This window comes from Amphiura filiformis, chromosome 7, assembly GCF_039555335.1.
Source record: "Amphiura filiformis chromosome 7, Afil_fr2py, whole genome shotgun sequence".
Classification (NCBI taxonomy): domain Eukaryota; kingdom Metazoa; phylum Echinodermata; class Ophiuroidea; order Amphilepidida; family Amphiuridae; genus Amphiura; species Amphiura filiformis.
The window spans coordinates 27,192,507-27,213,782 of NC_092634.1; the positions used below are offsets into that span (position 1 = coordinate 27,192,507).

At 35.4% G+C, this 21,276-nt stretch overlaps 1 protein-coding gene across 1 annotated transcript in view; it reads left to right on the plus strand.

Annotated features, from left to right (window-relative positions):
- The window catches only part of LOC140157749 (uncharacterized), a 126,692-nt gene that overhangs the window by 100,793 nt on the left and 4,623 nt on the right, over positions 1 to 21,276 (plus strand). The window lies entirely within an intron of this gene.

Here is a 21,276-nt window from a genome sequence, read left to right on the forward strand (position 1 = left end):
AATTATCTTTCGTGTATCTACGTCATTGCATTTTTTTTCAATCTAATCAATCAAAATCTAAATTTCTCAACCTAGCCTACTTCGATAGAGAAATGGTTTCAATACAGTAATGGAGTGATTAAAGAAATAAAGGGTAATAATGTGTCTGAGGCAGTAAAAATGTGAATAATGGATGAGGCCCGCCGAAGACATATCACTTTTCTGCCCAAATATGTTTAAGTTGTTTTCCTCAAGGTGGAACGGGTACGCGTAGCCGAGGTGTAAGTGGCATTGAAATATTGAACGCTAATCCTAACCCTAATCATACTCATAACCATAATCCTAACCCTAACCCAAATCCTAACCATGAACTAACACTAACCCTAATTTCGTGTAAAATGACATGCAAGAATAACCCCACTTGGGAGCAATCAGCTTGCCTAATCGGTTGCCGATAAAGGACTGGTTAATCTATTGATCAATAATCGAAGAATCAATATACGATATTTCTAGTACTCAATAACCAATCAATGACAGTACCTTGATCAAGCCTATAAACCTCCGTGCATGATCGCCTGCCGAGTCTGTCTACCTCATTCGGTCGGTAAGGCCAAAAAAACCCAAGATGTTTGCTTGCCCTCAATCGGCCGACCCTTATTTTGGAAATCAGAATTTGTTTTTTCTATTTACTGTACAAAAGAATACCGACCCTCTTTTAGAAATTCCTGATTTTTTTTCTTTTCAAATTTTTGCATTCTGAAGAAAATGTATTTCAGAGCTTGTGTTCAACATTTTAGTTGTTTTATAATGTTAGTTGATCCATTTTGACACCAAAATTGTCTGTTTTTTTTTTCATGTTTTGAGCCTTAATTAATACAAACAGTAGAGTTTGCTAGTAATAAAAAAAGGAAAGAAAAAAAAGAAATCCTGACCGACCGACCCAATTGATACAATTTATTTGAGGGCAAGCAAACAATTTGTTATTCTTGGCCTAATTGAATTCAAACCCAATACTAGCTCTATTGGATACATGTGTTAACATGACTATGACTGAAATCCTATCGCGATCGACATGTAATGATAACACCATTCATATGACGACATTGATTAGACTATAATTAACGTCAATGTTTAAATAAGCATTTTAATAACGAATGACGATGTAATACATTGACGTAACAAAACAATAATAAATTAGCAATTACGTTATGTTATTTAATATTTTTCAATGATCTAGCTTATGTTCTGAATTCGGTTTAAGTTTCAATGTAAATGTCAATATTGTTTCAAATGTGATATCGTGAGAAATAAAGTTATGATAAATACGTTGTGTGTGCTTCTGTGAAATTGGTGTTTTTTGCCATGAATAATTTGATCAAACAGAAATGTATGCTAGATTTTGGCTCTGATTTCACCGTGAACAATTGCGGTCTTAATTACACGGAAACGGTGTCATTTTACTGCAACATTTTCTGGTCTGTTGACTTTGTGCATTCAGCGTCAATGGAACGGCTCACTTTACATAACGAGATCTAAATTGTGGCATTTTGTTGACGATTTCTTAGAAACACAAGAAGGGGAAAAAAGTGAGCAATAAAAACGAACTGTATAGAAAAGGCAGTTACGTAGTTTGTACTCATGTTACACTAAAATATGGTCTGTTCATTCCAATTATATTGCAAATAGCTATTTTATATGTATAACAAAGTTCAAGCATTATATTAAGAGATTGAAGCTTATCACGAGCTCGAATTCAAAATCAGCATCTCGATTCAATAATCTGTAATACCACTTTAGTCATTGGTATGTTGGAGAGAACTCCAATACAAATCTTGAATAATTATTTTACTTTTGATAGGCAAATCCAGAGAATAAAACCCACGTTTCTTAGCTTTCGATAGCAGGGTATGCTATCTTGATCACAGGTGCTTTCCAGGCTCAATATGGAGACGCAGAGGGGGCGACAAAACCATGAACAGAGACATTAGAATGTATTCTCTTGACTACGTATATGACTCACGATCACATCGTAGGAACGAGACTACCAGTTCCCGCGGGAGATGCAGTGAGCCTGGAAAGCACCTGTGATCAAGATGGCATACCCTGCTATCGAAAGCTAAGAAACGTGAATTTTATTCTCTGGATTTGCCTATCAAAAATAAAATAATTGTTACGAACAATCCTACAGATGAAACTTTTCAGTGTAAATCTTGAATATTTTAGGAAAATACTAGAAATAAAACTATCTGTGAGTTTCGAGATAATGTTTACTTCGGCTGCTGGCACACCGTGATTAACTAAATTAAAACTTTGGGCGATGTTTATTTAAGCCTATTAAACGTTGCATATTTAGAGACAGTAAAGACTGCCATTTTAACCAATGAATGCTTAGTGTAGTTCAGTTTCCCTATGAAAAAGGTATAAAACTAAAACTTATTATTTCTATTTTTCCCTGCTGGTATCCTATTAATAGAGCTAACAGCACGGTGTGAAAAGTATGTCAATCAGTTGGGGCAAGGAGATAGGTGGCGCTATACGTGTTAATGATGTGGTAAGATTCAAACTGAAGTTTGTTCTAAATAGTAAAATAAGTTCATTTCCTAGGATCGGGGAATATGAACAAAATGTATGTCGCTCAAACTTCATTTCTAAATCCCAGTTCAAAATGACTATTATATGTCAGATTCTATATAGGGGGCCTATCGATTAAAAGTTGCGTCCTTGATGAGATCTTGTATTACTTGATTGTCAATAATTGTTACTATGCATGAGTAAATGATATAATGTGGTTTGTGGAAAAGGATAGAATAAATACTATGTCACACACTTTGTAAAGTCTAACATGATCTGCAAGTTAATCATTACTCACATGATGCTTTATATCGTGATTTTTGAATGTCACCGTACATTAATGTTTTGGCAATGTCTGGAAAGGTGATACAAACCTGTCGTAGGCTCTACCTTAGGGATTAGTTCAAATTCAGTATAAGCCACAATTCTGTCATGTCCTACGGTATTCTCACAGTTTGTCTTTGTTTTGTTGGCTTTGGCGTTCATTTAGAGCTTCTGTGTTTGTATAATGCCCACGTTTCCTTTGCACCTTGAACCGTATCATTATGATGAACAAAAACAAATAGTGCAAGGTGAACACCGGAATAAAAATAAAAATGATCGAGGCATTTTTATGATACATAAGAACGGAGTTTGACAACTTCACGATAATAAGTCAATCATTGAGATTATGCGCTTCTCACGTAATGCACAAATCTCGAACATGGAAGGAAACTGCAGTCCATATAGATTGTATCACATAATTTGGCTTTTATTTGGTTGAATCGGAGTGGAACATACATTTGCAATTCAACAGGTATGTGCTTTCTGATCCGAAGAAATGTACTTATTTTTACAATCTTTTTTTTTTAAAGTTTATTCCTCTTTATGATTGACACGATCTGGTGCATTGGGCCAAAGGGGCATTTTTGGAAATTGAGTTACTATAATTATTACCTTATTGATACAAACATTAGGCTATCACATAGGCCTACTGAAAACACCATAAGTCTAGCATACTTGATTCTAAAGTTTTGAAATTTGTAATGTGTATTCGTATGTATTTTATTGTTTTTTTAATCTACATTTTTGCCTTTGTCTCAATTTCAAATTTGGCCCCATGGACCACATCATGTCACATTATCTTTATATAATATTAAGGATGGTTAAAAGTAAGTATTTATGTCACGCTTGAATGTAAAACACAAAGATGACTTCGTACCTTTAACATTAGATAACCTCAGAGCAATACTGAGAGGGAAGCTAATAAAGTATCGATCATTCACCTTGATAGTTGACGAGTACCTAAAAGAATTATTATTATGAATTTAATAATATTTATGTTTGACCTTGGCTAACAAGTCCATCAAGTCAGACACAATCCTAGATGGTTGCGCCGCATCCTGTCGAGAAAGTGGAAAAGTATGGACCAAGAAGAAATAAGACACTTCGTCAGAAACATGCGTCGTCAACGTCGCATTGCAGCAGTTTTGAACTGATGGAGGACACACTAAGTATTGGAGAATAAACTGAAGTAAACTGTATTAGACATGACTGAGAATAAAGAATGAATCCATGAAAACAAGAGTAGCATGAGTTGAACTTAACAGTCACAATAAAGTTATCAATGAATGAGAGAAATTGTTTTGTTATGAATTTATATCGTGGTTGTTGGCTTTACACCTTTGTATGTGGGCTATTATACTGCAACTGTTGAAATCGGACCCTGTATCATTGTAATGTTTGAAACTTTTCTTTACGAGATCACATAGCAACAAATGAGATATCAGTATAAAATGATATAGTGTATCTTTGGCTTTCAACCAATCACAGACAAGGTTGGATTAAAGAAAGGGGTAAAGTTATATTCTCTTAAGCGGTCTGGTTATTAAATGTCTAAAATATCAGTGGAGGTACACGTGTTATAAAAATGTATCCACTACACCCTTGTGAAATGCGAAACCAAACAATAACAACACCAACATTTTTCATTTTATCATTAAACTGCCTGTTCTTTTCTCTTTGCGTATGCCCGGTATTCTTCAGAAGAGGTGAATGAGTTAAAGCTGCTGATCGATGTGTAAAGTAACACACTCTAACCGGCAAAATATTTGGTAAGTCAGCTGGTTCTTTGTATCTTCTAGTAAATAAATGTTCCAAAACGCGATAAAGCTCATGCCTGCATTATCTAATGAACAGTGCATGTGTTATTGTAACATGAGCAGACAAAACGTGACTGCGTCGCTTTCAAGTTCGTTTTATGGCTCACCTTTACCATTTTGTATGTGTTTCAAAGAAAAGATGAACATAATGCCTCAATGTAAATCTCTTGAGGTAAAATGAGCTGTTACATTTATGGGGAATGCACAAAGTCAACACACTAGAAATATTGCAGTTAAAAGTTACCTTTTCGTGTAAATTAAGGCTTGGCAATGTTTTATAATGAGGCGGTGAAACCAGACCCAAAATCTCGCATGAATTTTTGATTGATCAATTAGTTCATTGGCAAAATACCAATCACGCGTAAGCACACATGTCGTTTTTGTCTTATATTTTCACATAATGACCACCTTCAATCAATATTGACATTTAATTTGGAAACTTTATCAGAACATAAGTAAGATCGTTGACAAAGGGAAATTACATAATATAATTGCAATAATAAAATTGCAACATGGTTGCGTCAAGTTATTTCGTCGTCATGGGCCATTATTTAAACGTTTATTTTAAAGATTTATTTATAGTCTGATCAATGTCGTCATATGAATTTAAACATCCACGTAAAAGTTGGAAAATGATTGTTCAACATAATTATGGTGTTCGGTATGTATATTTTATATACAAAACGTTTTCGTTGCTCGCCGGAGCATTGCCCGTAAAATCCTCATAATGTTTCGTTATTTAAGTTCTCTTGAGAAATGCTGTCATACATTGTGCGTCTTTTTACTAGTCGTACTATGATGTCATCGAAATTGTCCTAATACTACATCACTAGCAACAACAAGCTTCAGAGCAATAGCATCCGCTGAAGACCCGGTGAAAACTCTCCGGTTAGTGTACCAAATTTGAGTAGAGCGTAGAAGTATTATTTTTCTTTCTATTTACAGTCCACCGATTTACGTCAATGCAACGATTATAAATATCAGCCGAAAGTCATGAATACCTGATAAAACAAATGAATCCGGTTCATTGATAATTTCTTTGGGAGATATTGCGTTGCGAGGTTCTTTAATGTTTGTCCAATTCTTCTTCAAAATTTCAGTTCACGGAGTAAAAAATGCTCCATGAAATAACAAGACAGTCATTGGGCACAAAACGGGTAATTAATTACATTAGATGAAACCTGTTTAGGCTGTTTAATCCAAGACTTCTATGTCTTTTGAAAGTGATATTGACCGAGGCAATTAGTTGTCGAAAGTTGGTATTTGGTAGCATATTTTGTCCGAATGCGGGTGTTATTTCTTCACTTTTTTTCACTTGAATTTGTAACCCTGTTGATCACTTCTAAATTGTAGCCAACTATCATAGCAACTTACTATCCGTTATCTCCGCTTCCGACACTGACACGCATGCACGCTTGAGAGCGTGGCATAAACACAACATGCGCGGAATACCTGAACTTACCGCTCCAAAATATTCAAGAATGAAGCATCAGAACCAATACCCAACCTAGACCCTCCCTCGGGTCCATGGAGAACGATTGGTAATGTAGATTGCATAGCATTAAAAATCAACCCAATACATGGACCCTACCAGTCTGTAGGCAATTTGACTTCCAGCTCCCAGTACTTTGTGGGAATTCACTTTTACGGATTTGGAGTCACGCAATCTTTCTATATACCACGTCCATGTTTTCACTACATTAACGTTTGTGTAAGCGACTAAAACAACGATATTGTATCCGACCAATCAACGCAGCTTGGCAGCGCGGGGATATTTGAAAAGCCCCCCCCCCCGGGGCTAAATAATGTGCAAACATTTGCAAACCGCACGCGATAATATACGCAATATGGACAATAGGCTTACGTCCGAGTCGAGTGGTTGCCTTTTATTATTGCGCGTACCATGGGTCTATCAGACGCGTGCCACTTGAGCTCAATACCTCTCAGTTGTTGACAAGTGTCCCATACGATCTTGCGTCACATCCCGCGGCATAGCTTTGTGCTACCATATTTGAATTGAAACTGGGGCGGGGCTTTCGTATTTGACATCGGAATCACCGTGCTTGGACCAGTCGAGGAATCAGCGCTCAATGGACTTTCGCGTTCACTTATAATACGAGTATATTTCTATATTGCTGCATGGTTGACTGTGGTGGGTGTAATTAGTGGCGTCGATTTGTGGATGAAGAAGAATGGGTTTTGGCATTGAAGAAAATAAGGGGGGGGGGACTTTGGCATTTTTTTCATAGGGCATTATGTAATTATTTATTGTTACATTATCCAGAGATGGAACCGAACCGAGACTGGGGGCCAGTCTATACCCAACCATGATGACAATTACAGATTCCTTAAAACGGCAAGATTGATGTTTAGGTATTTTACTTTTAAGATCTCATCACGTATTTTACTTAAATATATGTAATCGAATAGGCAAGCAATGCGTACATGACGACTACTACAAAAGAATTCCAAATGAACTTTTTCAATACGATGGGACCATGTTATAGGTTTTTCATTGGAATGATGTTGAAGAAAACCCCTTTTACATTCTTTTTTACATTCTTTAAAATGTTAAGGAAATAATAAATAGTAAAACTTCGTGTGTGTAGGTTTGTATAATGTATTTCAATAGTCTTCAACGATTGGTGAAAGCGATCAGATTTTAACATTTAAGCGTCTCAATCATTCATTTGAGGCAAGAAACGATCTAGATGTTTTGATCATAACCAATTGCTTATCGTAACCATGGTAACGTAACGAGTGATAGCGTGAGCTTATTAGCTCACTCGCACTCTTTGACGTTTGGTCTACTTTTGTTTCCGATACTAGTTGCATTGTTAGCCTGCAGGACCTTTTCCAGCAGAACTTGGCCATTTTGTTATCCGATTGATTGGAGAACATTTTTATCGACCCAAATCTTTCTCGCCTTACCAGGGAAGATGTGCTGTTGGCGTTTTTTTAGTTTTCTTAAGATGTCGGTCGTAAAAATGCTTAGCACATAATGTACTTATTTCTCGTGTGTGTACATGAATGACAATTTTCAATCAAATCAATATAATCTAAGTTTATCAACCTAACCTACTTTTGTGTACGGTAAGGAAAATGATTATGTCCTGAACGTATTCCAAAGTTTGTTTCAAAATGGCAGAAATGTTGAGGCGCCAAAATGGCAACTAACGACAATACTGAACAATATATCAAAGTTTATCAACCTAACCTACTTTTGTGTACGGAAGAGAAATACATTATGTTCATTAATGGTTTTATCGGCCTGAACGTGTTCCAAAGTTTTAAACTAGCAGGAATGTCGAGGCGCCAAAGATGGTAACTAATGACATCAATAACTACCTTTCTAAAACATTATACAGATAATTTAGGAATAACGCAGCTGCAACACGATTATTTTTCGGCTACATATCTTGCATAATGTACGTTTTGTAGTAAGATTTAAAAAATAAACGGATGGCTACTAGTGTGTTGTTGTGTGTGTGCTTTTTTTTTCTCAGTACCCGGTTTTGGTCGGGAGCTGTATGTAAAATACACAGATTAATAGTTATATTTCTAGCAATGCATTATTTAAGACAAATATATCAATCATCATTGTCGCAATAACTTATATCAGTACGCTAATTTAATCACCTGAAGTCTAGTAAAAAAATTCTCAACGAAGTTGAAGCAAGTACTCAAGCTGCAGGTACCAGAGTATGGAAAGAGAGGCTGTAAATCCACCAATAACACCCATACCCATAAGTAACAAATAAGAACTTCCCCCTGTGCCGACTCAAAGATCGAACCCAATATACCATATTGTGAGAACATGGCTTGATGGTAAGAATACACGCTGTTGGTGTGTGATGTCCTTTAATTCCTGGGTGGCAACCTTCTGGTATATTGACTTGGAGAAAAAAAAATCAAAATCTAATTGGCAACATAAATTAAATACATACTTCCTTTCGATCTCCCCGTCGGGCATTTACAGTTTAGTAAATGATCCATGAGGGTATTCCAGACATTGGAGGCGAGGTTTTCAAATCGAATGAATAAGAATATATTGCAACTAAATTCAATCATGTGAAATTATAAAGTCTCCAAGTAAGAAATGGAAATTAAAGACGCAACATACTATTCGCTGCAGACGTAGTTATATAACAGAATTGATAACCATTGCAATGGGTTTATACTGTAACTAAATGTATTCCCTGAAAAAGTAGTGATAGCTAAAAGGCTTAATTACCATAGTGATAGGTGAAACCACTTTTTGAATGTATTGCGCTGCACAAGACGCACGCTGTAAGCTGCACCGTCCCAGCGATTATTAAAGTATATTCCTGGATCGGAATTATAGAAATTTTAAATTATGATGTTCAATGATCGTTTCACTAACGATTAGTATGATAAGTGTCTTCGAAAAGATCGGTATTGTATTAAATACTGTTAGAGAACATTGAAATAATATCATTAAAAATGTTTAGAAAATACTACAAATAAAAGCATCTGTGGATGTGAGATAACATTTACTTCAGCTTCTGACACACCGCTATTAAATAAATTACATAGAACTTTGTATATCATGTTTATTTAAGCGTATTAAATCTTGCGACATTAAAGACTGCCATTTTGCTAAATGAAAAAACTATTAATTAATTAAAAAAACACTAATTATTTAAACTACCGCCTGCTGATATCATATTAATAGAGTTGACAGTAGTGTGTGAAAGGTGTATGTCAATTTAGTTGGGGGAAACAGATAGATGGCGCTATACTTGTAAGGGATGTGGTAAGCTTGAAATTCTTATAAATATAATGAATAGAAAATAAGTGTATTTCTTTGGATCGGAAAACGTGAACGAAATGTATGTACCTCAGACTTCAATTTTAAACCCCAGTTCAAAATAACTTTTAAATGTCAGATTATATAATATCGGTTGAAACCTACCTCCTTGTCGAGATCTTGCATTACGCGATAGTCAATACTTGTCTCCAAACTATGCTCAGCATATCATAAACTCAAGTAGCTGCTAGTGTTAGAGCACGTGTTACTTAGATCAAAGCAAATGTATACCCAGAAACAAAGTGAAGCTGTGAGAGTACCGCAGGACATAACAACATCGAGGTCTATAATATTATAGAACTGATCCCTGTGGTGGAGCGTACTGCAGGTTTGAATCACCTTTTCAGACATTGCCAAAACGTCAATGTAGGTACGATGAATTTCAAAAATCACAATTTGAAGTGTCATGTAATTTTGGATTAACTTACAAATCAAAGTATATGTTGACATTATATTAATAATGCTACCATATTCCCCGGTTCAAAATTAAAATAAAAGGTACACATTTGGTTCTTGTAAGCATTACTTTAAATATTATCAACCTTTTGTAAACATCTCAAAAAAGTAATTACCCTCTTTAAATAATGACCAATATACAAAAACGGGCTATTGTGTTACAAATCTGTAAAATGCGAAAGCAAATGATCCTCAACCATTATTTACGTTTTTATTGCCTCGGACATATTATTTGGGTGTAAAGAATAATGCATTACCCTTTACTTCTTAAATAACCTGCATTTAACTGAAAGGGGGAGTTAATAACACCTGCAAGAATGTGCTACCTAATGCTAACATTTGAATTACCCCAGGTCAATATCACTTTCAGAAAACCTGGCAATCTTGGATCCTCTGTAACAGGAAATTGTGAAGAAGAATTGGCTAAGCATTAAAGGAGCTCGCAACGTAATATATCGGAAGGAAATATAAATCGCCGGTATTAATTAATATCAGGTATTCAGCGATTTGGGCTGATATTTATAATCATGCATTGACGTAAATGTGTGGAGTGTAATTTAGTTTTATAGCTTTGTATATACAATGAACCAACAGTCATTGAATACCTATTAAGTTAAACAAGCAATTTACAACTTTATTTTGTTGTACAAATAACATCACTCATATGACGACATTGATCAGACTTTAATTAAATTTCATGTTTATAATAGATCGTGACGACAAAATAACTTGACGCAACAATGCAATTTATAATAGCAATTATATTATGAATATAACCATTTTCAACGAATTTACTTGTGTTCTGATAAAGTGTCAAATTTTAATGTCAATATTGATAGGTGTTTACTTCTTTATCAGAACATCCATGACTAAAACGACATGTGTGCTTACGCCCGATTGGTGTTTTGCAATGAACATATTGATCAAACAACAATTCGGGCGAGATTTCGATTCTGGTTTCACCACCTCGTTTTTGAACATTTGCAAGTCTTAATTAGGAAACTTTTACTTCTGTTGACTTTGTGTATTCACCATGAATGAACAGCTCATTTTACCTCAAGAGATTTAAATTATCATATTATGTATCATCGTTTCGTAGAAACACACACAGAATTGTAGATGTGAGCCATAGAAACAAACGTGAAAAGCGACGCAGTCACGTATTGTCTGCTCATGTTACAATAACACATGCACTGTTCAATAGATATTGCAAGTATGAGCTTTGTCGCGTTTTGGAACATTATTATACCAGATGAAAAAGACTCAGCTGTCTTACGAACTACTTTGCAGGTATGAACGTGTTACTTTGCACATCGATTAGCAGCTATAACTCATTGACCTCATTTGATCAAAGAGAAAAGAAGAATCAGTTTAAAGATATTTTTGGTGTTGTTGATGAAGACGAGTCGTGATTCACGCTTTTATTGGTTTGTTTCGCATTTCACATTCACGGGTGTGGTGGGTGTTTATTATTTAACTACTCGTGCAACTCGGCTGATATTTTAGACATTCAATGTTCAGATCGCTTACGAGAATACAGCGCCAGCCCTTTCTTTAATCCAGCCCAGCCTTGTATGTGATTAATTGAACGCCAAAGATACAAAACTAAATAATTGCATATTAACAAAAACTAGTGTTTACCTGTATGTAAATCTAAACCTGATTATACCATTTAATCTTCCTATTTACCCATAACATGATCAGTATAGCTCAGCGATCGCTATTATAGCTTTTTGAAGCGAAGTATGCTTATCTAATGTTACAGGTACGAAGACATCTTTCTGTTTTACATTCAAGCGTGATAAATACCAACTTCTATCTTTTTTAATATATATAAACAAACATAATCACAAAATAGTTCTGAAAAGTCACAGGTTTATATCTTAGAAATAAGTACATTTCTCCGAATCAGTAAATACAAACTTGTAAAATTGCAATGTGTCCTCCAACCCATCCAATTCAACTATAAGCCCCGTTTCCTTCCGTGATCGAGTTTTTGCATTACGTGAGATTCGTATAAACTCAATGAAATGAATGCCTTGGATATATCCAATAATTTCCAAACTCTGCTGGAATATCATTCACCTCACTTTATTTTTTTTTATTCATCATAATCTTAAGGTTCTCAAACTTTCAAGGTGCAAAAGATACCTGAGTGTTATACAAAACAGAAGCGCCAAAGTGTTAGATCATTTGTGAAAGGTAACAAAACAAAGCAAAACCGTGAGAATACCGCCGGATATGACAAGATTTTGGCTCTAAGGAATTTGAACTGATCCCTAAGGTGAAGCCTACGACAGGTTTGTATCAACTTTCCAGACATTGCCAAAACATTAATGTACGTTGACATTCAAATATCACGATTTAAAGCATCACGCAAGTAGTGATTAACTTGCAAATCATGTTAGACTTTACAAAGTGTGTGACATAATATTCTAGCTACAATTTTCCTGAAATCGCAATCCATCATCTATTAAAAGTTACTCACGCGTCGCATATGTCCGTTTGAGACAAGAAACGATCGAGATATTTTGATCAGAACGAATTGCTTATCGTAACGTAACACATGATAGCTTGAGTTTATTTTTATAGCTCACACGCACTCGTTAATGTTTGATCTACTTTTGTGTCCAATACTCGTTGCTTTGTTAATAGCCTCCAGGACTTTTCCAGCAGAACTTGGTCATTTTGTTATCCGATTGATGGAATACGTTTTGTCGACCTATTTCTTTCTCGCCTTGGAAGATGTGCTGTTAGCGTTTTTAAAGTTTTCTTAAGATGTCGGTTGTAAATTTGCTTAGCACATAAGCACTTATTTCTCATGTGTGAACATGAATGACACAATTTTCAACCAAACCAATTTGTCTGAGTTATCAACCTAACCTACTTTTGTGTACGGTAAGGAAATCGATTATGTCCTGAACGTTTCCAAAGTTTGTTTCAAAATTGCAGAAATATTGAGGCGCCAGAAATGGCATCTATCGACAATACTAAATAATTACTTTGTTAAGGGTAGACGAGGTATTTTTGGTCGAAGCAGCAAAAACAAAAATCGATTTTCATTATCAAAATCAATATGTTATTGAAAAATAACACTTTGATGTTCTGCAAAAGTTCATTCTACAAATCATATAGGCCTATAATTAAAGACAGAGATAAAAAGAATTTATCGCGTCTGACGTCATCTGTCAATCAAACTCGAGCACGGTTTGTTTACAAGTGTCGTGATGATGACTTGCTGAACGCGGCGGTATAACCGGTCGCCTTATTGTTAATTTTGCACTTTCAAACATGCAAACCATCTCAAAAGTTAGGTCTTTATAGTAGGAAACTTTCTTTGGCGAGGGCACCATGTTAACAATGCCTAGAAAAGCAGCGTAAAAGTACGTAATTTTTCGCCATTTGCTGCTGTTCCTTTTCTCCGATCAGCACCCGATAGATCGGTCTTCCTTTTAGGCGCTATTAACCTGTGTTAACCAATCAAGGATCGTAATTGACAGTGACATCAGACGCGATAAATTCTTTTTATCTCTGTCTTTAATTATACTTTGAAAACTTGCTTGATTTATTGTTGCTAATGAGTTATGTACGTTTTACACAAGTGTTGTTGTCTCAGCCCTCTTTACAACATAACTCAAGAACCACAGGTCCTACAAAAGTGTATCCATGATATTTGAATTCTTCTACACACTCGCTATGAAATGATCAATGCAAATCTTGCCAAAGCTCACTACCATTCATACAATTGTTTTCACCAATTTATTCTGTTAATTTATTGCACCCTTGATTATCAAGGAACATGATTAAGACCGGGATCGTAAGTTTATAGCAATTTTATATGATGCTGAGTTCATGTATGTTTCATTCAAACCTTTAGTCGTTAACAGAACTATTTTTCACATTTCACTGTTTGATTTCGCCCATCTGAGTTTTTCTCTATGTCATTGATGTGACCACAAGGGTATTTTGCCATCTTTGATAATATACATTATTGTGTGCCTGTAAACTAAATGCGTCAACCTCGATATGCAGATAGTTCCCCCTAACAATGTTTTTTAGAAAAGATTTCTCCAGTGTATATCGCTAGCTCGTATAATTAATATGCTCCTCGTGTGTCGATGAATCCAAATGTAGTAGACTGTTTGCAAAGCTGATATAGCTAGTTTGCTATCATGTTGTTTATCGCCTACACGATGTGATTTTATGAGCAATGTGCTGAAGAGGAACGACAAGCTTTCGTCCAATGACCCAAGAAGACTGGTTATGGAATACCAATATGTTAAGAGATCGCTGTCCCACTATGTTATTAGAATAAGATCATTCATACATCGACATTGATCGCACTAATTAATTTTCACATTTAACACATTTAACCCTATAACTACAGAGCCATATTTTGAAACACAAACTACAAAAAAAAGGGGGGGGGGGGTGTTACGACCCCCTTAATTTTCAGTTATAAACGTCATATATCGTTATATCGTCACCCTCATAACCAAAGTGCTTAAGTCATTATTACATGTTTCTCATTTGCAATTTTGATTTTCTGAGTAATAAACCCATAATTAATCAAATTTCCAGCCGCATTCTTCATTAACTTGTGGAAAACATCAAAAGAGATTAATTCCACAAGTTAATGAAGAATGCGGCTGGAAATTTGATTAATTATGGGTTTATTACTCAGAAAATCAAAATTGCAAATGAGAAACATGTAATAATGACTTAGGCACTTTGGTTATGAGGGTGCCGATATTTGGTACTAATGTATAGCTATGGGTCTCTTCTACCCAGTGATATGAAAATAAGTACAAACATTTTCCACATAATGTCGCTAACACATCATACCATGCAAATTTGGGAAATTCTGGCCGTGTACAAAAGTATAGCGATTTTGCCCGAATTGGGGCCTCACCCCCCCTATAATCATTTTTGATGGCTGGTCCTACCCCGGGTAAGGTGCTGGGGTAAAAATGTTATCACCAACATGAGCGCAAAGGATGTATCTACGATTCACATATGCCGTTTAGGCGTCAACGCGTGTTTTTTTTTTATGACGGATAAAAAATCCTACGGGGGGGTAAAACCCCCCCCCCCCCTTCTTAGTTCTAGGGTTAAATAAACATTTAGATATATATCATGATGATGCAATATCTTGACGTATCAATGCAGTTTTATGTTAGCAATTATGTTTTTGTAATTTTCTATTTTCGACGATCCAACTGATAGTGTAGTTAAGTTTAAATTTGAACATTGACATTGATTCACGTGTGATTATCTACAATAGAAAAGCGGGGCCAAAATCATCGCGTGTGCTTATGCGCGATTGGTGTTTTGCCAGTGAACAAAACATAAATTCATACAAGATTTTACCTCCAGATTTGTAAACATTTGCGAATCTGTCTTCATTACACGAAAACGGTGTCTTTTTACAACAGCATTTTCTTGTCTGTTGACTTTGTGTATCCATCATCAATGTAACAGCTCATTTTACCTTACAAGATCCACATTGTGGCGTTATGTTTATGTTTTGTTACAAACACACACAAAAATGGACAAGTGTGATAAAAACGAATTTGAAACGCTAGGCAGTCACGTATTGTTTGATCAGGTTACAATAACAAATGATATATCCACTAGATATTGCGTATAATAGCTGTGAGTTTTGGCGCGCATTGGGACATTCATTTTATTTACCAGAAACACTTGTTCAGCTGTATATCCAAACAGTTCGTGTTACTAGTTTGCAAATCGACCAGCAACAGTATGTAGCTCAATGACACTCCTTATGAATACCGGTTAAAGAGGGGGCAGGCTAATATACACAACAGGCGATTGTGGCAACTACTTCCTTCCGCACATATATGAACAGTTACTAAACAGCGCCATCTACGCCAGCTGCCAATAGGAAGCAAAAGACAAGAAAGGTCAAAGCTGGTCATTCAATTTGAGAAAGTGCTGTGTCACAGCACGAAACGTCATTGAGGTATGTCAGCATCGCCTATTTTATTGGATTTGTTTTAGAACCTTTTAAATGATTTCAATCGGACAATCCTGATGAATCTTTTTGCGGACATATCATTTGTTCATTGATTAACCATGTTAACAGTTTTGTGGAAATCAAATATGGTATATGTATATGATATGTTTATTTAAAGCAAAAGTAATTTAATTGTGGCTTTTTGTGGCTTTCCATCCCCATCAAATTGCACCATGTTGTAGAGTAAACCACACAAGTAGCAATAAGTGTTGGTTGGGAGCTTACACAACTATACCTGCAAATTATGAAATCCGTAGACGTCTTCATACACTCATTCTTAGGAATGGGCAGTTTATCCGATATATCAAAACGCGTCGAATTTCCACCCAGATGACTTTAGCTAATCGTATGTCCATCTTTTGCGCCCGTTTTAGAGAATAAAAGATATTATTATTTATATCAGGCTTTTGAGCGATACAATAAAACTGTATATTGTACAATATTTGCAAAATACCCGGATGCAATACAATATTTCTTGAATATTGTATGCGTATCGCGTCGCGCGTTACCATGGTGACGGCACCAACACGCATCATGATACAACAGCACAACAATACACTATACAGACATCGTAACGGCTCACAGGAGAGTTCGTACTGTATAAACAGGTAAAATCACAAACTTAATTCGCGGCAATTCTGGATGATGATAACCTTAGGAAATATAATCCACAACTTCAAATAAACCTATATACAATTATTCCGAAATTGTCTTTGGAGAGTAAAGAGCAGAAAACAAGAAGGTTGAAAGGTACAGCTTATACATTACAATACACATTGGTTAAACCCGGTGGATAGGTAAACTTAAACATTTCATTTTACCGCATAGCAAAAGCCTGATAAATAATAATAATAATATTGAATGGCTTATTTTCGTGTTATACAAGATATATTGCACTCGATAGAAAAATATTGCACTCGTCTTCGACTCGTGCAATATTTTTCTATCTCGTGCAATATATTCTTGTATCACACTCAAAGCCATTCAATATCATATAAGTATTTTTTTTGCCTAATGGATGGGTTGGTCAATATTTTGTATAGTGCATGCCGGCGCGATCATTGAGGATCAACAAGCGTACCGCCGTTGCGTCGGGTTTTTTTATCTTGATCCACTATTGCGTGCTATTATATATATACCCAAAAACCAATCAAATTACTTGAATTTTTACAAGCCACGCCTACTAAATAAGAATTAGTGATAAAAGTTTTAACGCGGTCGACGGTCAAAAAGTTAGGTTTTGGGATTCAACAATAGATATTTACAGTTAAATACATAATTTTAAATAATATTGTGATCTTATTCTTAGGTTAAGGGGGTACTACACCCATGTGGTAAATGTGTGACTATTTTTGCATTTTTCTCAAAAAATAATTACACACTGGTAACAAAAGTTGTGTATATTATTGGGGCAAGGAATCCAATTACTACACTGAAATTTCAGTGACTCAAGACAAGCGGTTCAGTTTATATGATAGAAAACGAGGTACATCCTAGCGGTACCTTATTTCTGATCATAAATAACAAACCGCTTGTCTTGGGTCACTGAAATTCCAGTGTAGTAATTGGATTTCTTGCCCCTATAATATACATAACTTTTGTTACCACTGTGTTATTAGTTTTTGAGAAAAATGCAAAAATAGACACAAATTTATCGAGGGGTGTAGTACCCCCTTAATGGACTCTAAACTTTAAAAAGAAAATCCTTACTGCTATTTGGTCTTATTGAAGTACCCCGGATGTTGTAACAAAATTGCTACAAAACATCTTGTTTTAGTACTTTTTCATGTAAAAAGTGTGTGTGTGTGTGGGGGGATAAATTCTGCCATTGTTGTCATTATTCTGCAATTTTTTAAGGTATCCCTCGTGTACCAGTTCCTGGACATTTTAGTCACTCTCAAAATATCGTTGTATCTTCCCAAGAAAAAAAAGCAGCGTGTAATGCAATGCATTGCTGCATAGGTAACTATTGTTGTAATGTGTGTCTGTCGACACACAAATATGCACCTTGAACGATTCTTTTATTAAAATTCCGAATGTTTAAAAAAAGCTATACTTTAATTGATCCCTTTAATTGATGGTAGATCATTATCATTAAAAAAAGTAATGTGATCATTTCAAACAACTGTTGTGTTGATTAAGGAATTGGATATCGACGTTTGCACAGTATTTTAGTGGGACCTGAAAGCACATCAGATATATTGAATTGCATTCTGAAATCGAGGATTAAATAATTTAGATTTGTTGAAATTCGCCATATTATAAAATTATATAATTCGATAGCAAATTATTAAAATTGAATAATTTTTTGTATATTCAACAGTCTTTTGATTCTGAAGATATACATCCCCCCTCCCCAAAGGCATTGTTTGGTGTTTTTGGGACAGAATCCATTTCTATAATACAAAAGGTCAAAACTTTCATATGATGAATGGCTTTTTATCCCAGCTACATATAAGTATAGTTCATTAGATTTATACAATTTACTTCGAGGGCTGTTATAAATTTCAAAATATAAACTTTTTATTATTTGCCATAAAATGTGTATTATATCGCGAAAAAATCAGAAGGACATTCTTCGTATTTAAAACACAATTCGACATGTCTGATGTGCTCTCAGTGGCCTGCAAACGGTGCTATCCGAGCCCTTAATTCAAATATTATGTACATGTAGATAAATGTAACATGAGCTCTACATGACAATTATAATACTCCGTACATCGCCACTTTTATCACCTAAAAGATTAACTAATGACATCTAACTTAACGTTCTATTCCAATACCGTCATTACTATGACGTTAAACACCGTCATAACATAACACTTCATTGAATCAATAATAAAAACAAAGATGGCGTTGAAGCCATCGTGTTGTGATCTTCAAATGAGGAATATCTTACTTATCGGTACCCAGCAAACACAAAAACGTTTTAAAAACGTTTTAAATAAGTTATATTTTGGCTTTTGGTTTAGGTAAAAACGTTTTAATAACATTAAAATATCGGGTTATATAAAGGTCATGATAACATTTTAAAACGTTTTGTATGAAAACACACTACAGCAATATTTTTATATGTTTTCAAAAAATGTTATTTTAAACTATTATTGCAAACATATTTGCCAAATATTTTGTCAATACTTAAATAACATTATGTTAAAATATTTGAACCCAGCAAACACAGAAATGTTCTTAAAATGTATTTTTCAAAACCTTTTAATAACATTTAAATGTCGCGTTATATAAAGGTCATGAAAATGTTTTTAAAACGTTATTGCAAATATTTTGGGCAAACATTTTTCGCAAAATATTTTTTCAACCCCAAAATAACATTCTGTTTAGAATGTTTTGTATCAAGTTTTCAAGAATGTTTTTGGAATGTTATTAAAACGTTTGTATACCCTTTATATAACCCGACATTTAACGTTTTCTGTAAAACATTTTTGTTTGCTGAGCAGTAGATTATCAAAAATGTTTTTAAGGTTATGAAAACGTTTTATACTCTTAATATACCCTTTATATAACCCGACATTTAAACGTTTTCTGACAACCTTTTATAACCTTTTGCGAATGAGGTCGAAAACGTTTTGTGTTTGCTGGGTATTTTACTGGTTTGCTGTTCACAAACCTCTGATAAGTTGCATGTTAGGGTTTTACGAAGCGGTGGTCTGCGACTCTTTTACTGGGGATAAAAAGGACGTAGGCCTATAGTTTGTTTTTAAGGGTATTTTATCGATAACTGGCATTGACCCTCAAAACATATACGCAAACTATTGTAATGTATGCCATTCTTTATTCTTACCATTAAAACTTTTAACCCATCATGACACCCCTTGACCAACCATACTAGCTCTTCACTCACAACAAACCTCCATGACCAACCATGACCCCTCTTGATCCGCCATGAAAACCTTCACCCACCTTAATCCCGCCGTGACTGCCCTACATTATACAACCAAGGTGGTCCAAAGAACAATGATGATTGGTCCATTTGAAACATCTGTCCAACAACACGGACATTTCATGGGGCTGGAACCTAGACTGTAGTGTTTCTGGAAGGTGGTATTGTAGGGGTAACCCCTTCCTGCTGATGATTTAGTGTCCCTGAAAGACGCATTTTCAAGTGAACTGCCATATGTTTACTATAAGGTTTCTGGCTCTAAAATGAGACAAATATTATTGTAGATGCCCATTTCCTACGGAGCCGGCCGATCAAGCCGAATGTCCCTTGTCCCTTAAAAAGCAAATGATACGTCCTTTTGATTTTAGATCCTTGGTTCTCAGGTGACACAAAGGGGTGTTCAGAAGGGCCAAAATGGTGTCATGGTGGGTTAAGGAGTGTCATGATAGATTAAGAGGTGTTAGGGCCTTGACATGGTGATCACGAAGGTGTGGATTTGGGGGGTTAATGAGGTGCTATGAGGATGTAACTTTTGACAAATTAGAGATAATAACAAGAGCTTTCACATGATGCTTAAATCCATATTTCGATTTGGCGTCCAATTAGACGCGTTTTTATTTTAGGTGCTATGAGGATAATACTTTTATTACATTAGAGCTTATATTAAACAAGATCGTCCACATGACGGTGGCCAACTTTTGGATTTGGTGCCCAATTGGGATTGTTGTTTTACATTTTAGGTCCTATTTATAAGGCTATTATGAAGGTGTGAAACATGATTATCTAATGAGAGCTTTATAACAACGGATTCCATGGGCATGATGTCACCAAGTTTTGGGATCTTTTATTTTAGATGCAAGGAGGGTGAAACATAATAATGGAGTATCATATACAGTAAGCTAAACCCTAAAAAAGAAACGAAATCAAAAGTTGCACTTCTGTGTTCTAATCAATGAAAGCACGACGCTAGTTTTAACGTATTAATCAATGGAAGCACGGCGCTGGTTTTCTTGTTCGCGAACGCATTGTGTGCAAATCAATAGGGCACGTAATGGAGCAAACTGCAGCTTTTAAATTGACATCTTCCTTGGGTTTTTAGATCGACATGTCTTTATTTCTTTAACAACTTCAACACACGAGGTCTTAAAATCGAGCTAAAAGATGCAGCTGTTGGCTGCTGGTTCCAATTATGACATATCTCTCTTTGCTTAGGATATACAAGGGGTGAACATAACTGGTACCTTAATTTGTTGGCATACTGTATAACAAGTGTTTTTCCAATGGGGCGCAGCAAGTTGATTTGTTACATGTTTGGGTAGGGAAATGGGGTCACTGACGGGTGAAGATATTCGTGTTTGTTCCA